This window comes from Capricornis sumatraensis, chromosome 13 (genome assembly GCF_032405125.1).
Source record: "Capricornis sumatraensis isolate serow.1 chromosome 13, serow.2, whole genome shotgun sequence".
Classification (NCBI taxonomy): domain Eukaryota; kingdom Metazoa; phylum Chordata; class Mammalia; order Artiodactyla; family Bovidae; genus Capricornis; species Capricornis sumatraensis.
In genome coordinates this window covers 32,812,978-32,830,417 of record NC_091081.1, presented here as the reverse complement: position 1 = coordinate 32,830,417, position 17,440 = coordinate 32,812,978, and the positions used below count along the sequence as shown (strand labels likewise).

Genomic DNA, 17,440 nt, shown 5'->3' with positions numbered 1-17,440 from the left:
ACCATCAGTATAATATCCATCACCCCCCAAACTTCCCTTGTACCCTTTTATAATCCCTTCCTTCTGTCCCTCCTATCCTTACTCTGTTCCTCAGGGAATCACTGATAACTGCTGTCACTATTTTGGATTTTCTAGAAGTTTATATGGGTAGAATCATACAGTGTATATACCCTTTCATTATACTTCTCTCAGAGACTAATTATTTTGAGATTCACCCATATTGTACATATCAATAACTTATCCTTTTCATTGCTGAGCCATATTCCATTGTATGAACATACTATAATTTGTTTATCCATCTACCTACTGATTGATATTTGGGTTGTTTCTATCTCCAAATTCAATGATGCTCATTTCACTTAAAAATTTTATTTCTACTCTTTGGGTTATATTTCTATTGCTATGTATTCAACTTCACCAACTTCCTAACGTCTGTATTTGTACTTAAATGTTGAGCACATGGAATATAGCTTAAATAAACAACAGTTTTATACTCTTTCTGCCAATTATGAGCTCTGGATGTTCTGAGTTGGTTTTAATTGATTAATTTTTCTTTCTCTGGCTCCTGTTTTCCTGCTTCTTTGCAATCCTGTAATCTTGGGTTAGACATTCTGAATTTTCCTTGGTTGAGTGCAGCATATTGATGTACGCCTGTACATCTTCTTAAGCTTTTTCTGAGATGTAGTTATTTGAAAACGGTTTGTTCCTTTTGGGCCTCAATTTTCAGGGTTTTTAAGGTGAGGCCAGAGCAGTGTTTAGTCTAGATTTGGATGTTCCCTAGTACCAAAAGGCAAGCCCTTTCTGAGTATTTTATCCAAATTATGAGTTTTTCCAGCTGTGGGAACAGGCACTATTTCAGATCATGTGTGAGCACAGACTACTATTTCCTGTAATCCTTTCAGATAGTTGTTTTTCCAGGATCAAATTATTTTCTTACATGCACGTACTGGTTGGTACTCTGCATAATATTCCAGTGGGACCCTATCCAGAATTCTAAGATGCTCTCTCTCTGCAGGTCTCTCTCCTGGTATTGGCCTGAGAACTGGAGCTCCCTTGCTAACCCTGGACCCTCAGGTCTATCTCCTCAGCTCAGCGAGTCCTGGGCTCTCCTGGCATGCTCCCTCTCTGCTCCATGGCTGGGAAGCTTTCTCAGGGCAGGAAGCTGGGGCCAGGCTTCTTTTCATTTGTTTCTCGTCTCTTGGGGAATCACTGTCTTTTGTTACCAGATGTCCAATGTCCAGAAAACTGCTATTTCATAAATTTTGTCTAAGTTAAAAAAAAATTGTTTTTCATGTGTGTGTTGAGTCACTTCACCTCGTGTCCAACTCTTTGAGACCCCACCAGACTCCTCTGTCCATGGGATTCTCCAAGCAAGAATACTGGAGTGGATTGCCATGCCCTCCTCCAGGGTATCTTCCTGACCCAGGGATTGAACTCACGTCTTTTACATCTCCTGCATTGGCAGGTGCGTTTTGTACCACTAGCGCCACCTGGGACAAGTCAATCCATTTCCTGTTACTTCATCTTGACTGGAAGCAGAGTAATTATCTTTATTTTCAGTATATTTCATTGTAAGTTTATACAGTTTAATTTTTAATAATATAAATCAATATTTTAATTTTTAATATGTAAATAAACTGGCTCACAAAATTCCTGATAACTTAACTGTTGTTTCTTACCAAGTCAGTATAAGCTGCCTCTAGTAAACCTCTGATGGAGAAGGCAATGGCAAGCCACTCCAGTATTCTTGCCTGGAGAATCCCAGGGACGGGGAAGCCTGGTGGGCTGCCGTCTATGGGGTCGCACAGAGTCGGACACGACTGAAGCGACTTAGCAGCAGCAGCAGTAAACCTCTGAGTTCACTTTCTACATCATCCAAGAGGAGACTATTTTATGCAATTCAAGATTACTTCTCATTTATTAAGTCTAAATTCCATGGCCTGAAGAACTGCTCTGGTCAGACTTATTCAATAATTTTAAAGAACAAAGCAATAAAATAAAATTAATAAATTCTTCAAGAATCAGCTTCAGGATTTAGCCTACTGTATTACTGTCTTCTTTTTATTCAATGGAGTCTCTTGCCTCGATGCAGGCCAAGGCACCACTCTAGCTCAGACCTTTGTCATCTTTAAGAAATTACTACAACAGATTATTTGTATTTAGTCAGGGTATTTCTGCTTTTAGTCATATTTGTCTTCAATATGTGTCTCTTCTCCACGACATCAGGGCAACCTGTGTTCTCAAATCAGGTTTGCGACCTCCCTGGTGGTCCAATGGCTAAGACTCTGAGCTCCGATGCAGGAGGCCTGGGTTTGATCTCTGGTTGGGGAACTGGATCCCACATGCTGAAACAAAACATCCCAAATGCTGCAACTAAAAGAGCCCATGGGCTGCAACCAAGATTAAAGATTCTGCCTGGGGGGGTTTCCCTGGTGGTTCAGCACTTGGGAGTCTGCCTTGCAATGCAGGGAACACCAGTTCAATCTCTGGTCCAGGAAGATCCCACATGGCATAGGGCAACTAATCTATGGGCTACAATTACTGAGCCTGTGCTCTGGAGCCCATAAGCGGCAACTACTGACCCCACATGCAGCAGCTACTGAAGCCGATGTGCCCTAGAGTCCATGCTCCAAAACAAAAGAAGCCACTGTGATGAGAAGCCCTCACATGGCAGCTAGAGAATGGGCCCTGCTAGCGGCAATTAGAGAAAAGCCCTGGTGCGATAGCAAAGACCAAGCACAGTCAAAAATGAAAAAAAAAAAAGAGAAAGATCCCACATGCCACAACTAAGGCCCAGCACAGCCAAATAAAATAAATATCAAAAATAAATAAATAAAATCACAGGTTTGAGCAGGTGTTTTCCCATTACCTGAAGAATGAAGTTCAAACTCCTTAGGGTGATACACAAGGCCTTTGCTATTAAAAATAATAATAATAATAAATAAATATATATATATATATATATATACATAAAAAAGTAAATCACTGCCAATCCTTATTCCTCTCTGTATTATTCATCCACATCCTTGTCATTTTTACATGGAGGCATAGAGTGCTTTCCCGCCCTGACTTTTGACTTAACCATGTGATTACTTTGACTGAAGGTATGTTAGGAATGTGGCATGAATAGAGGCTTGAAAGGAGCTTGCATGGTTGGGCTTGTGCTTCTGCCATCACTCTAAGAAGAACATACTCTGATTGCCTTTGTCCCTGCAATCTGAGCCCAGAATGAGATACGTGGGTTAAGCAGACAAGCCTGAAGTAGAACTTCCTGGCCAACCACAGTCTAGATCAGTTGATCACCAGTTGAACTGCAGATTCAATGAACATGAAAATAAATGCTAATTATTGTAGGCCACAAATATTTTTAGTTATTATTCAGCAAAAGGTGATAGATAAAATAATTAATATTTTGGTACTTATTCGATGTCATGAACTTTTACAACTATAAGCTCATTTAACTTCCCAATAACCTAATACACAGTCTTTCTTATATTGTTTGGATGGGAGAGCTGATATTTAATGAGCTTATGTTATTTGCTGAAGTCTATAGACCAAGTACAGAAAAGGCAATGGCACCCCACTCCAGTACTCTTGCCTGGAAAATCCCATGGACAGAGGAGCCTGGCAGGCTGCAGTTCATGGGGTCGCTAAGAGTTGGGCATGACTGAGCGACTTCACTCTCACTTTTCACTTTCATGCATTGGAGAAGGAAATGGCAACCCACTCCAGTGTTCTTGCCTGGAGAATCCCAGGGACAGGGGAGCCTGGCAGGCTGCCGTCTATGGGGTTGCACAGAGTCGGACACGACTGAAGCGACTTGGCAGGAGCAGCAGCACAGACCAAGTAAGTGTGGTGGATATGGGATTTGAATTTGTCTTTCCTCAGTTCACATCTTCATTTCCTACTGCTCCATCTATTTCTTCTATTTTCTGCTTTGGCAATAACATATTCTAAAATATCACTTATATCTCCAGCCTTTGCACGTTATACCCCATGAGGCACATACTATTTGGTAGACACTCAATAAATATTTATTGAATGGCTAACGGCCTGTCTGGAATGCCTGTTTTGTCACTTAGGTAATTCATAAATAATTTTCAAAACCTGGCTTATAGATCACTTCTTTGTAAAGATTTTCCATCTCTCGGATGATTTTCTCCTTTGTGCTTTGCACAGTCAAAAGTTTTACCTTTCCTTTACTGTTGTTGTTCAGTCGTCCTATCATGTCTGACTCTTTGCAACCTCATGGACTGCAGCACACCAGGCCTCCCTGTCCCTCACCATCTCCCAGAGTTTGCCCAAGTTCATGTACATTGCATCAGTGATGCCATCCAGCCATCTCATCCTCTGACACCCTCTTCTGCCCTCAAGCTTTCCCAGCATCAGGGACTTTTCCAATGAGTCAGCTGTTCACAACAGATGGCCAAAATACTGGAGTTTCAGCTTCAGCATCAGTTCTGAATATTCAGGGTTGATTTCCTTTAGGATTGACTGGTTTGATCTCCTTGCTGTCCAAGGGACTCTCAGGGGTCTTCTCCAGCACCACAGTTCAAAGGCATCAATTCTTCTGTGTTCTACTTTCTTTATGATCTAGCTCTCACAACTGTATGTAACCACAGGGAAGACCATAGCCTTGACTAGACGGACCTTTGTCAGCAGAGTAATGTCTCTGCTTTCCAATACACAGTTTAGGTTTGTTATAACTTTCCTGCCAAAAAGAAAACATCTTCTGATTTCATGGCCATAGTCACCATCCGCAGTGATTTTAGAGCCCAGGAAGAGGAAATCTGTCACTACTTCCACCTTTCCCCCCTCTATCTGCCATGAAGTAATGGGGCCGGATGCCATGATCATAGTTTTTTTTTAATATTTAGTTTTAAGCTTGCTCTTTCACACTTTTCCTTCACCCTCATCAAGAAGCTCTTTAGTTCCTCTTCACTTTCTGCCATTAGAGTGGTATCATCTGCATATCTGAGGTTGTTGATGTTTCTCCCACCTATCTTGATTCCAGCTTGTAACTCATCCAGCCAGGCATTTCTCATGATGTGCTCAGCGTATAGATTAAACAAACAGGGTGACAGCACATAGTACTGTCGTACTCCTTCCTCAACCTTGAACAAATCAGTTGTTCCATGTAGGGTTGTAACTGTTGCTTCTTGACCCATATACAGCTTTCTCAGGAGACAGGTAAGGTGGTCTGGTATTCCCATCTCCATAAGAGCTTTCCACAGTTTATTATGATCCACACAGCCAAATATTTTGGTGTAGTTGATGAAACAGAGGTAGATGTTTTTCTGGAATTCCCTAGCTTTCTCTACGATTCAGCAAATGTTGGCAATTTGATCTCTGGTTCCTCTTCATTTTCTAAACCCAGCTTGAGCATCTGGAAGTTTTTGGTTCACATAATGCTGAAGCCTAGCATGCAAGATTTTAAGCATGACCTTACTAGCATGGGAGATGAGTGCGATCGTCCGATGGTTAGCACATTCTTTGGTACTACCCTTGGGAATTGAGATGAGGATTGACCTTTTCCAGTTCTGTAGCCACTGCTGGTTCTTCCAGATTTGCTGACATATTGAATGCAACACCTTGATGGCATCATCCTTTTGAGTTTCGAATAGTTCTACTGGAATTCCAATGCATTACCTCTCATGCTAAATTGAAATTATTTTATGACACATTTGGCTTCCTGATCTTAAGATTTCTCAGTGTAAAGGTTCACAACAATTCATCTTGTATCCCTAGGGCTAGTCTGGGCACATGCCTAAAAACTGTATGTTTTTATTCTAAGTGGTCTTTTTTTTTAATCACCAAAATAGTATGTGATCTAACCTTCCAGGAAATTCCAACAAATTTAAGCATCATGACTATCCAGCAATGCTATCCACATTCAAAAGCAGTAACTAAAGACTGACTTAAAACTAGTGTTTCAAGAGGTTCAGGAAACTCCTTACCTGCACCCTAGGACTCATTACCTCTCCTCCATGACCCTCCTGAAAATCACTGCATCGAGCAGGATGTTATGAAGAGAAAACAACATACTTGTGAAGGGCATAGTTGCATGGGGGAGAAGATTGAAAACCCTGTGTTTAGTTTCAAAGTTTTAGACTGGTTTTTCTTAACCAAAGCATTTGAAATACAGAGCTTTATAAGGAGAAATAAAATAATGCATGCTTTGAAGTACTTTTAAAATCACTTATTATGGAGAGGGATCTAAGATGGTGACTGTGGAACCAGAAACCACCTCTACTCCTAATCCCTGTCTACAGAGAAACCAGAAATCTAATCAGGAGGTAGCTAATCCAGAACAATATATGAAACATCCTTTACAGAACAGATGGGCACTCTGGCTTCTTAAAAATGATAAAAGCAAAACTTGGCAAAAGCAAACCTTCAACTGGTCTCTAAGTTTGATTTTCTTGAAGGCTTTTGGGCTCTGTACAACCATATCCAGTTGCCTAGTAATTTAATGCCCGGTTGTGAATACTCACTTTTTAAGGATGGAATTAAGCCTATGTGGGAAGATGAGAAAAACAAACGAGGAGGATGATGGCTAATTACACTGAACAAACAGCAGAGGTGAAGTGATCTCAATCGCTTTTGGCTAGAGATGCTGGTGTGCCTTGTTGAAGAATCTTTTGATGACTACCGACTTCCCTGGTGGCTCAGACGTTAAAGCGTCTGTCTACAATGTGAGAGACTTGGGTTCGATCCCTGGGTTGGGAAGATTCCCTGGAGAAGGAAATGGCAAACCACTCCAGTACTCTTGCCTTGAAAATCCCATGAACGGAGGAGCTAGATGCAGGCTACTATCCATGGGGTCATAAAGAGTCGGGCATGACTGAGGGACTTCACTTTCACTTTTCACAGTGATAATATATGTGGTGCTGTTGTGAATGTTAGAGCTAAAGCTGATAAAATAGCAATATGGACCCTTGACTGTGAAAAGAGAGACGGTGTTACACATAATAGGGAGGGTAGACAAACAGATTGATTATATTCTTTGCAGCCAAAGATGGAGACGCTCTATACAGTCAGCAGAAACAAGACTAGGAGCTGACTGTGGCTCAGATCATGACTCCTTATTTCTTAAATTGAAGAAAGTAGGGAAAACCACTAGACCATTCAGGGATGATCTAAGTCAAATCCAATATGACTATACAGTGGAAGTGAGAAATAGATTTAAGGGACTAGATCTGATAGACAGAGTACCTGATGAACTATGGATGGAGGTTCATAACATTGTACAGGAGACAGGAATCAAGACCATTCCCAAGAAAAACAAATGCAAAAATGCAACACGGCTGTCTGAGGAGGCCTTACAAATAGCTGAGAAAAGAAAAAAGGAAAGATATGCCCATTTGAATGCAGAGTTCCAAAGGATAGCAAGGAGAGATAAGAAAGCCTTCCTCAGTGATCAATGCAAAGAAATAAATGAAAACAATAGAATGGGAAAGACTAGAGATCTCTTCAAGAAAATTAGAGAGACCAAGGGAACATTTCATGCAAAGATGGGCTCAATAAAGGACAGAAATGGTATGGACCTAACAGAAGCAGAAGATATTAAGAAGAGGTGGCAAGAACACACAGAAGAACTGTACAAAAAAGATCTTCATGACCCAGATAATCATGATGGTGTGATCACTCACACTCACCTAGAGCCAGACATCCTGGAATGTGAAGTCAAGTGGGCCTTAGGAAGCATCATTATGAACAAATCTAGTGGAGGTGATGGAATTCCAGTTGAGCTCTTTCAAATCCTGAAAGATGATGCTGTGAAAGTGCTGCACTCAATATGTCAGCAAATTTGGAAAACTTAGCAGTGGCCACAGAACTAAAAAAGGTCAGTTTTCATTCCAATCCCAAAGAAAGCCAATGCTAAAGAATGCTCAAACTACCACACAATTGCACTCATCTCACACGCTAGTAAAGTAATGCTCAAAATTCTCCAAGCCAGGCTTCAGCAATACGTGAACCGTGAACTTCCAGATGTTCAAGCTGGTTTTAGAAAAGGCAGAGGAACCAGAGATCAAATTGCCAACATCCACTGGATCATCGAAAAAGCAAGAGAGTTCCAGAAAAACATCTACTTCTGCTTTATTGACTATGCCAAAGCCTTTGACTGTGTGGATCACAATACACTGTGGAAAATTCTTGAAGAGATGGGAATACCAGATCACCTGACCTGCCTCTTGAGAAGTCTGTATGCAGGTCAGGAAGAAACAGTTAGAACTGGACATGGAACAACAGATTGGTTCCAAATAGGAAAAGGAGTACGTCAAGACTATATACTGTCACCCTGCTTATTTAACTTATATGCAGAGTACATCATGAGAAATGCTGGGCTGGAAGAAGCACAAGCTGGAATCAAGATTGCTGGGAGAAGTATCAATAACCTCAGATATGCAGATGACACCACCCTTATGGCAGAAAGTGAAGAGGAACTCAAAAGCCTCTTGATGAAAGTGAAAGAGGAGAGTGAAAAAGTTGGCTTAAAGCTCAACATTCAGAAAACGAAGATCATGGCATCTGGTCCCATCACTTCATGGGAAATAGATGGGGGAAACAGTGGAAACAGTGTCAGACTTTATTTTTCTGGGCTCCAAAATCACCGCAGATGGTGACTGCAGCCATGAAATTAAAAGATGCTTACTCCTTGGAAAGAAAGTTATGACCCACCTAGACAGCATATTCAAAAGCAGAGACATTACTTTGTCAACAAAGGTCCATCTAGTCAAGGCTATTGGAGAAGGAAATGGCAACCCACTCCAGTATTCTTGCCTGTATGGAGGAGCCTGGTAGGCTGCAGTCCATGGGGTCGCTGAAAGTCGGACATGACTGAGCAACTTCACTTTCACTTTTCACTTTCATGCATTGGAGAAGGAAATGGCAACCCGCTCCAGTGTTCTTGCCTGGCAAATCCCAGGGACGGGGGAGCCTGGTGGGCTGCCGTCTATGGGGTCGCACAAAGTTGGACACGACTGAAGCGACTTAGCAGCAGCAGTCAAGGCTATGGTTTTGCCAGTGGTCATGTATGGATGTGAGAGTTGGACTATAAATAAGACTGAGCGCAGAAGAATTGATGCTTTTGAACTGGGGTGTTGGAGAAGACTCTTGAGTCCCTTGGACTGCAAGGAGATCCAACCAGTCCATCCTAAAGGAGATCAGTTCTGGGTGCTCATTGGAAGGACTGATGTTGAAGCTGAAGCTCCAATACTTTGGCCACTTGATGCGAAGAGCTGACTCATTTGAAAAGACCCTGATGCTAGGAAAGATTGAGGGCAGGAGAAGGGGATGACAGAGGATGAGATGGTTGGATGGCATCACCGACTCAATGGACATAGGTTTGGGTGGACTCTGGGAGTTGGTGATGGACAGGGAAGCCTGGCATGCTACGGTTCATGGGGTCACAAAGAGTTGGACACGACTGAGCGACTGAACTGAACTGAACTGAGACAAGGAAAGGTTAGAACTTCCAAAGATAGCGATAGGTTATCAGTCCCACGAAGACACATTTACTAAGAGTGGCTCCACCATAAAAAGTAGGTGTGTTGTTTAAGATGACACCTTCTGAGTATTCTCATAGGAGACTGTGTCAAGCAATCAAGATTTGGGAGCTGAACCAAAGCCTGTTCAAAGGCACGTTGGACTGCATTTAAATTTGATTTCCATCTAAATGATGTTAAGAAATAAGAGAAGCCTCAGTCACCTTTATCCTGTACTTCTGTGCTTATATTTTTAAAAAATTTTTTGGCTAGAGTGTCCACTGTCCACTGGGGCTTCCCTGATAGCTCAGTTGGTAAAGAATCTGCCTGCAATGAGGAGACCCCAGTTCGATTCCTGGGTGGGGAAGATCCCCTGGAGAACGGATAGGCTACCCACTCCAGTATTCTGGCCTGGAGAAGTCCATGGACTGGAGTCACGAAGAGTGGGACACAGCTGAGCGACTTTCACTAGGTCTACATCACCAGGTCCACTGTCCTTAAAGAATTCGAGTAGGTATCATCTCCAGAATCCATAAATGTGTTGTTCCTGGCCCATTCTGTAATAGCTTAATTAACCTACAAACACATTTGATTCATCTACAATAGTAAAAAAAAAAAAGAATTTGCATTTCTGTGCCTCATAAGAGAACAATTCTGTTTATATTCCATTGAATGCAGGAGCACATTTTGCTAGTTTGAAAGAATATGATGCACAGTTTTCTAGCAATTTTGTTTCTTCTTACAGAATTGTCTGTGTTGTACTCCTGCTGATGGCTTCTAGATTTTGTTTCCCTACTTGATAACATTAGTGCTTCTAATGATAACATTAGTGATTAGTGATAACGTTAGTGATAATTAATGTTAGTGACAATGTTAGTTAATGTTAGTGATAACATTAGTGATTTCAGTTTTTCATGTTTTGCTTTTCTTTTTTTTTCCTTATGTAACATTAGTGAAGCATACAGGAATATGACACAAAGGTGAAATAAACATTAATCTGTGCATTCTTTGGTAATTTTGTTTTTTTGTAACTACAAAGACTTGCTACAAATTTATGCATTTCTTTCAAATCAGTGATCTATGTTTGTGTGATTTTCTAGACAAAATTGTGGATTATAAAAAAAATAACATGATGATTACATTACTAATTAGAATTGCCATGCTCAGTCACTTCAGTTGCATCCGATGCTTTGTGATCCCGTGTACTGTAGCTCACCAGGTTCTTCTGTCTGTGGGATTTTTCAGGCAAGAATACTGGAGGGGGTTGCCATGCCCTCCTCCAGAGGATCTTTCTGACCCAGGGATTTGAACCTGAGGCCCCTGCGTCTCCTGCACTGCAGGTGGATTCTTTACCACTGAGCCATCAGGGAAGCCCCAGTTAGAATTAGTATCTCTGTTTTTGTATCTTTATGCTGTATTTTAACACTTTGTACTACATAGGTTATTTTGCTTTGGTTAAAAAACAGCTCAAGTAGAAAAGCGGTCCCACTCATATTAAGATAATGTACAAAAGTGTAAACAAAATGTGTACCATGAAGTGTCTTTTAGACAATAAATAAATAAATCACTTACGATAGAACTCGCAGAAAAGACTCCCTGGATAGTACTTTAATAAAGAACTTTATTAAAGTGCAACCACTAGATGTCAGCACTTATGAACGGCAATCCTGCCCACAGTTCTGAGGTCCGTTTAATTTTTTTTTCTTTATTATGATTGATGATAAAAGATAATTGGTAAATAAATAAAATGTTTGCTTGAAATACATAAAACACTATATTTAGAAAATAATAAATTCAATTATGACAATTCTCAAAACAAGAACAAAAATTTCAATTTAAGTGACCAGTTTGCAGACCCTGGAGGTTCACAAACTGGCACTTTGCAAAGGCAGGACCAGGACAAAATTCTAAGTGCAAGGATTCTCCACAAGCAATACCCGATCATCTGAATCTGTCTTTGGGATTTCCTTCAGGTCATGAGAGCAAGATGTTCTTCATGAAAGAACCACACTAGTTATGGTCCCGCAGATGTGCTGCCTGTGTAGGTTTTTGGCACCTGCCCAGCTATTTTCAGTCTCTTCTTTTAGATTTAGGTCATGGAATCACTGAGTTCCCTAGTGCACATCTTTTGCTGCACAGTCAACAAAACAAACCAAAAATCACTGCACCGACAGAATGCTTTAAATACAAAAGTTGTTTGCTTGTTTTTCCTAGAATATAAAAATCCCTCTTGGGCCACTTCTAAACAGCAAAACCAAGTGAGAAGCACCAAGAGAAAGGAGCATGGCAAAGGTGTGTCGACTGGGCGGGGTCTGTGAGCCTGGCTGAAAGTACTGCAAGTCTAATTAACTGCTTAATGAACCATTATTAAGCTGTCTGGGGTTGAGTGAGGAATGTACACACTTGGCTCAGCTGACTGGCATCATTTTGCTCCGAGTCTGAAATGAAACAATAGAATGTGTCAGGCCATTAGATATTTTCATAGATAGCCTCAGAGATCTCTTCTGTAACAGTTGTACAATATGCGAGGCTCTATAATACAGCTGGCCTGTTGCATCACCTGAATTTAGTTTTAAGAAAATGAAAAAGGCTTTTCTCACTTAAAAATAAAAACATGGCAAAAATCATACCACAGAATTAACATTTCTATTGAGCAGGTCTTATGACAGAGAAGGAAAATAAGGCACTAATCCTGCTTTCCATTTTCCCCAGCCTCACCATTTTGTTTGCATGCTCTGAGAATTTTGTCCCATACTATTAGTCAAATTATTGTTACACACCAAGATTTTCTTTTAGTGATTATAAGATTTATATTCTGCCTTCTAAGTATAATTACCAGAGTTATTTGAACTTAATTCTGTATTTAAGTGGGTTCAATGTGTATTGGCAGGTCTTTCCTACACAACTTGATCATACGTTTTCCTTTACATTTCAAAGATGAAAAAGATTCTTAGAATGCTTTTGTTTACTTGTTTTAGTAAATACTATATGGAGAGTTAGAGATAGAATTTGGGTTATTTGACATTCTTTTCTTGCTCTGTAGAGTCCTTATTTTCTTTAATCTAGAATCAAATAAATTTTGTAAAATTTTGTTCTTCCAAAGTGTGCTCTTCATCCTCTAGTCCATTCTGTTTTTGTTCTAGCATTTTTGCACAGGTTTCATAGGAGTGTTTATTGCAATTTGCTGAAAAAATAGTGTGGTAGAATCATCTTAATGCATGTCTTTACTCACTTGGGGACCTCTGAATCACTACCTTCGAATACAAAGGTGGAGGTTTCATTTTGATGCTTTTTATCCTATAATCAACCAGTGCCCTGGTTGCCTAAGGGTGGAGGGGTGGATGGGGTTAGAAGCCTTTGGCTGAAAGACGCCACAGTGTTATAGCTTTATAGCTCCACCATTGTCCAGGTATGCCAAATTGTGAAAAATACTTTATTGTTCTTATTCAGTGGAATGTCCTTGGGTATTGGCTTTTTCTCTACTTTAAGGATGAGTCAAAGAATTTGGTTAAATACACACACTACTTTATATACAAAATGGGTAACCAACAATGGGTACAGCACAGGGAACTAACCTTAATATTAAAAGAATTATTTGGCTGTGCTGGGTCATTGTTGCTGCACAGGCTTTCCTCTAGTTGCAGAGAGCTGGGGCTACTCTAGTTGCAGAGAACAGGCTTCTCACTGGGGTGGCCTCTCCTGTTGCAGAACACACAAGAGCTTTAGGGTGTGCGGGCCTCAGTAGCTGTAGCACCTGGGTCAGCAGCTGCAGCTGCCAGGCTCTAGAGCACAGGTTCAGTAGTTGTCGTGCACAGGCTTAGTTGCCCTATGCATGTGGGATCTTACCAGACCAGGGATAAAACCTTTGTCTCCTGCATCGACAAGCAGATTGTTTACCACCGAGGAATTAGGAAGCCCTAACCTCTATAGATTTTATAATAATCAGTAACGGGAAAGATCTGAAAAAGAGTACATATACATATATGCATATATATGTACACATACATATGAATGTCCATGTTGTACATCTGAAATTAACAGGACATTGTAAATCAACTATACTTCAATAAAAACAAAGAACAAACAAAACCCCAAAGAATTTAGTTAAGAAATCAGGTCAGTGTGACACTGACTGGTTAACCACTTTCACTTTCCCTTCTTTCCTTCCTTTCCCTCCCTCCCTCCCTCCCTCCTTTCTTTCTTTCCTGATCCTTTTTCATCCCATCATTTTTGTTCCTTTGCAGCAAATTTGACTTCCAACATAGACTCCTCTCTCTCTCATACTTCAGTGCCCTCTTGCCCTGATTAAGAATCCAGGTTGTTTTCATTTTTAGTCACTAAGTCATGTCAGGCTCTTTTGCGACCCCATGGACTGTAGCCCACTGGGCTTTTCTGTCCGTGGGATTTCCCAGGCAAGAATACTGGAGTGCGGTGCCATTTCCTTCTCCAGGGGATCTTCCCAATCTTGAATCCATATCTCCTGCTGGGAAGGCAATTCTTTACTGCTGAGCCACCTGAGAAGGTCCAAGAATCCAGACTGGAGAATTTTTTTTAATGGTAGCTAACAGACTGGTTCCAAATAGGAAAAGGAGTACGTCAAGGCTGTATATTGTCACCCTGCTTATTTAACTTACATGCAGAGTACATCATGAGAAATGCTGGGCTGGAAGAAGCTTGTGCTGATGCTGGGAAAGATTAGGGCAGGAGGAGAAGGGGACGACAGAGGATGAGATGGTTAAAGGCATCACCGTCTCAATGGACATGAGTTTGGGTAAACTCTGGGAGTTGGTGATGGACAGGGAGGCCTGGCGCGCTGTGGTTCATAGGGTCGCAGTCGGACACGACTGAGTGACACAACTGAACTGAGGGACCACAGGGTCTGTTACAACTGATCATCTGCACTAGAGAATGGGCTCCAGGCAGCTTGGTCTCTGCTGTTCTTGGTACCACCCATGCTTTTAGTCATGTACTTTCAAAATGGGGGTACAGGGAATCCCCTGGCAGTCCCGTGGTTAGGACTCTGTGCTTCCACTGCCAAGGGTGCTGGGCTCTGTCCCTTGCCCAAGAACTAAGACCCTGCAAGCCGCTCGGTGCAGCCAAAAATTTTTTTAAATGGGGGTACACTGGGCAGCTGATTATCTTGATTTACTTCTGATAATAACTACAAATGACCAGAAGTATTGGAATGCTTTGTTGATGCTATAGTAAAGTATATATCAAACTCTTATCTCTGAAAATTCTACTTGGTACATTATGTCCTCTATCCTGTTCTGAACTTGTTTCATTTCAATAACTTTAAGATTAACGTTTAGAAAATTAATCAGCTTTAATATTTCAGAAAATAAAATTGTAGTACCAGAAATTTACATGTGGAATGGTTATGTATAAATAAAAACACCTTGTAGAAGAATTGATAGAATGATGACTAAAAAGAAACAGCAATAATAAAATTTTTTCCAAATGAAGATAAATACACTAGAACAAGTACACAGGCCGAGAAAGGGCACTAATCTTATTGGAATGCAACAAAAATTGTGTTCAATATAATCTAATTATCAAAAATTGTGTTCAATATAATCTAATTATCAATTTGAAGAAAATATTCAAGAAAAAAGGGTCTAGGGCCTCTTATTGAATTAACTGACTTTACAAATATTCAAATATTTGAAGATGCTGGGACTACTTTTGCATTTATAGATGTACTCTGATTTTCCCAATAATCATGAAAACTATTTCAGCTCAGTAGACCACAGGCATCAATCACTGGCCCTTGAAACAACCTCCCAAGTGTTTCTGTGAGACGATGATTATATTGCAGATGCTCACAAACACACAGATATTATAACCTGAATCAGACAGTTCTCTCATATTACTCTAATGATTACTGAAACCCCTTTCAGGTTACCTGTTCAGCATAATAGGGATGCCTGCGCTTCAAGGCTTTAGTGAACCCTGAAGAAACTTGAGAGTCTAAAGATTTTGAGCATCTCCACAACACTCTGAATCCACTGTTTATTTTATGGCCAGTTACCCCACAGCTTTATTTTGAAGGTCGGAGCATCACCATAGCAAAGGGAGTTGTTAGATAAAAACACTGTTCCATGACTCAATATCAGAGATGATATTTTTGTCCCAATTTGGCTTCTTAATTAGTTGTGTGAAACAGAGCCTTAATTGTCTGCTGTACATGTTTCCTATTACTGTCCAAACAACTTCTGGACTAATCAAACCATCTTCTGCATCTCTCCCCAGCGTGTTTCTGGGAGGTGATGAGAATTGGCCTGAGTTTCTACCTACTATCAGGACCAGGACTCTCAAGTCCATTCCTTTGACCAACCCATGTAGCTTATGTTCTTCTTTGGTAAACACTGCAGGATTCTGTTCCTTGGCAATGCCTTCTGGGCTACTATTTTCACTGTCATTCTGAAGTCGGCACTCTTCTTTGCATCTCTAGCTATAATGTGCTCCTGGTCTTTGTTATATTGACCCTACAGTGGAAGACAGAGATGATAAAGTGTTCTTTCTAAGTGGTACCATTTTGGCCTCCAAGTATAACTTCTACTATGAAATAATTCCCCATTCTACTGAACAGTCAGTCCCCTCTATGAGGGAAGGCACCAAATATACTTTGTTCATTTTTTATCTCCATGACACTTCCTGATACATAGTAAGTGCTCAACAACATTTGCTCAGTGAATGTTTTAGGTCCTTCAAGGATTGGTTGGAGAATATTTACGACAACACTGCCTTTTAAAATAGACTTTCTGGTGGGCTTTGTCCAGACAAAATGGTATAGATTTGTCTATCCAAGTACAACTATAAACCCTGGAAATAACAAAAGAAGCAACCATAGAGGACTCTGAAAGGTGAAAAGGGAAAGGCAGACTGTCTAGGGACCCAAGAAGAAAGGACCATCACAGTGGCTGGGTATCTTATGATCCTCCCTACCCAGCAATAAATTCTGGACTCCAAAATCACTGCAGATGGTGACTGCAGGAATGAAATTAAAAGATGCTTGCTCTTTGCAAGAAAAGTTATGGCCAACCTAGACAGCATATTAAAAAGCAGAGACATTACTGACAAAGGTCCATCTAGTCAAAGCTATCATTTTTCCAGTAGTCATGTATGGATGTGAGAGTTGGACTATAAAGAAAGCCGAGTGCCGAAGAATTGATGCTTTTGAATTGTGGTGTTGGAGAAGACTCTTGAAAGTCCCTTGGATAGCAAGGAGATCCAGCCAGTCTATCCTAAAGGAAATCAGTCCTGAATATTCATTGGAAGGACTGATGCTGAAGCTGAAACTCCAATAGTTTGGCCAACTGACGTTAACGATCTGACTCACTGGAAAAGACCCTGATGCTGGGAAAGACTGAAGGCAGGAGAAGAAGGGGATGACAGAGGATAAGATGGTTGGATGGCATCACTGACTCGATGGACATGAGTTTGAGCAAGTTCCAGGAGTTGGTGATGAACAGGGAAGCCTGGAGTGCTGCAGTCCAAGGGGTTGCAAAGAGTCAGACACGACTGAGTGACTGAACTGAACTGATCCAGCAATAAAAAGCAATTCATACTCCATGTCTCCTAAACCCCGATCTGATGGCAGAAGATGCCCCAGGTAGACTCATTCCTCCTCTAAGTCAAGTAAGAGACCTGCCAATAACAGCAGGCAGGACAAGTGGCATTGGCAGTGGGGACAGAAATGGAAGCTCCTCTGAAAACAAGTGGCCCAGGGGAAAAACTTGTCATCGGTGTGGGCTGAAGACTTCCTTTTCAAACCCAGAGACCAGGTAGCTGGGACTGGGGAAGTGACTTTCATCCCCACAGGTGGCAACAGCAAGGATGAGTGGAAACCCTAGAGGCAGCAGAGAAGCCAGGCAAACTAAAATAGAACAACAAAGGCTCAACATTACAGTGTCATTAAAACCACAGGCTACAAGTAGACCAGGTTCTGC

At 41.0% G+C, this 17,440-nt stretch overlaps 1 pseudogene; it reads left to right on the top strand.

The window, feature by feature from the left end:
* Positions 1 to 6,221: 6,221 nt before the first annotated feature.
* LOC138089804 (eukaryotic translation initiation factor 4E-like) lies at positions 6,222 to 9,562 on the top strand (annotated as a pseudogene).
* Positions 9,563 to 17,440: the final 7,878 nt, after the last annotated feature.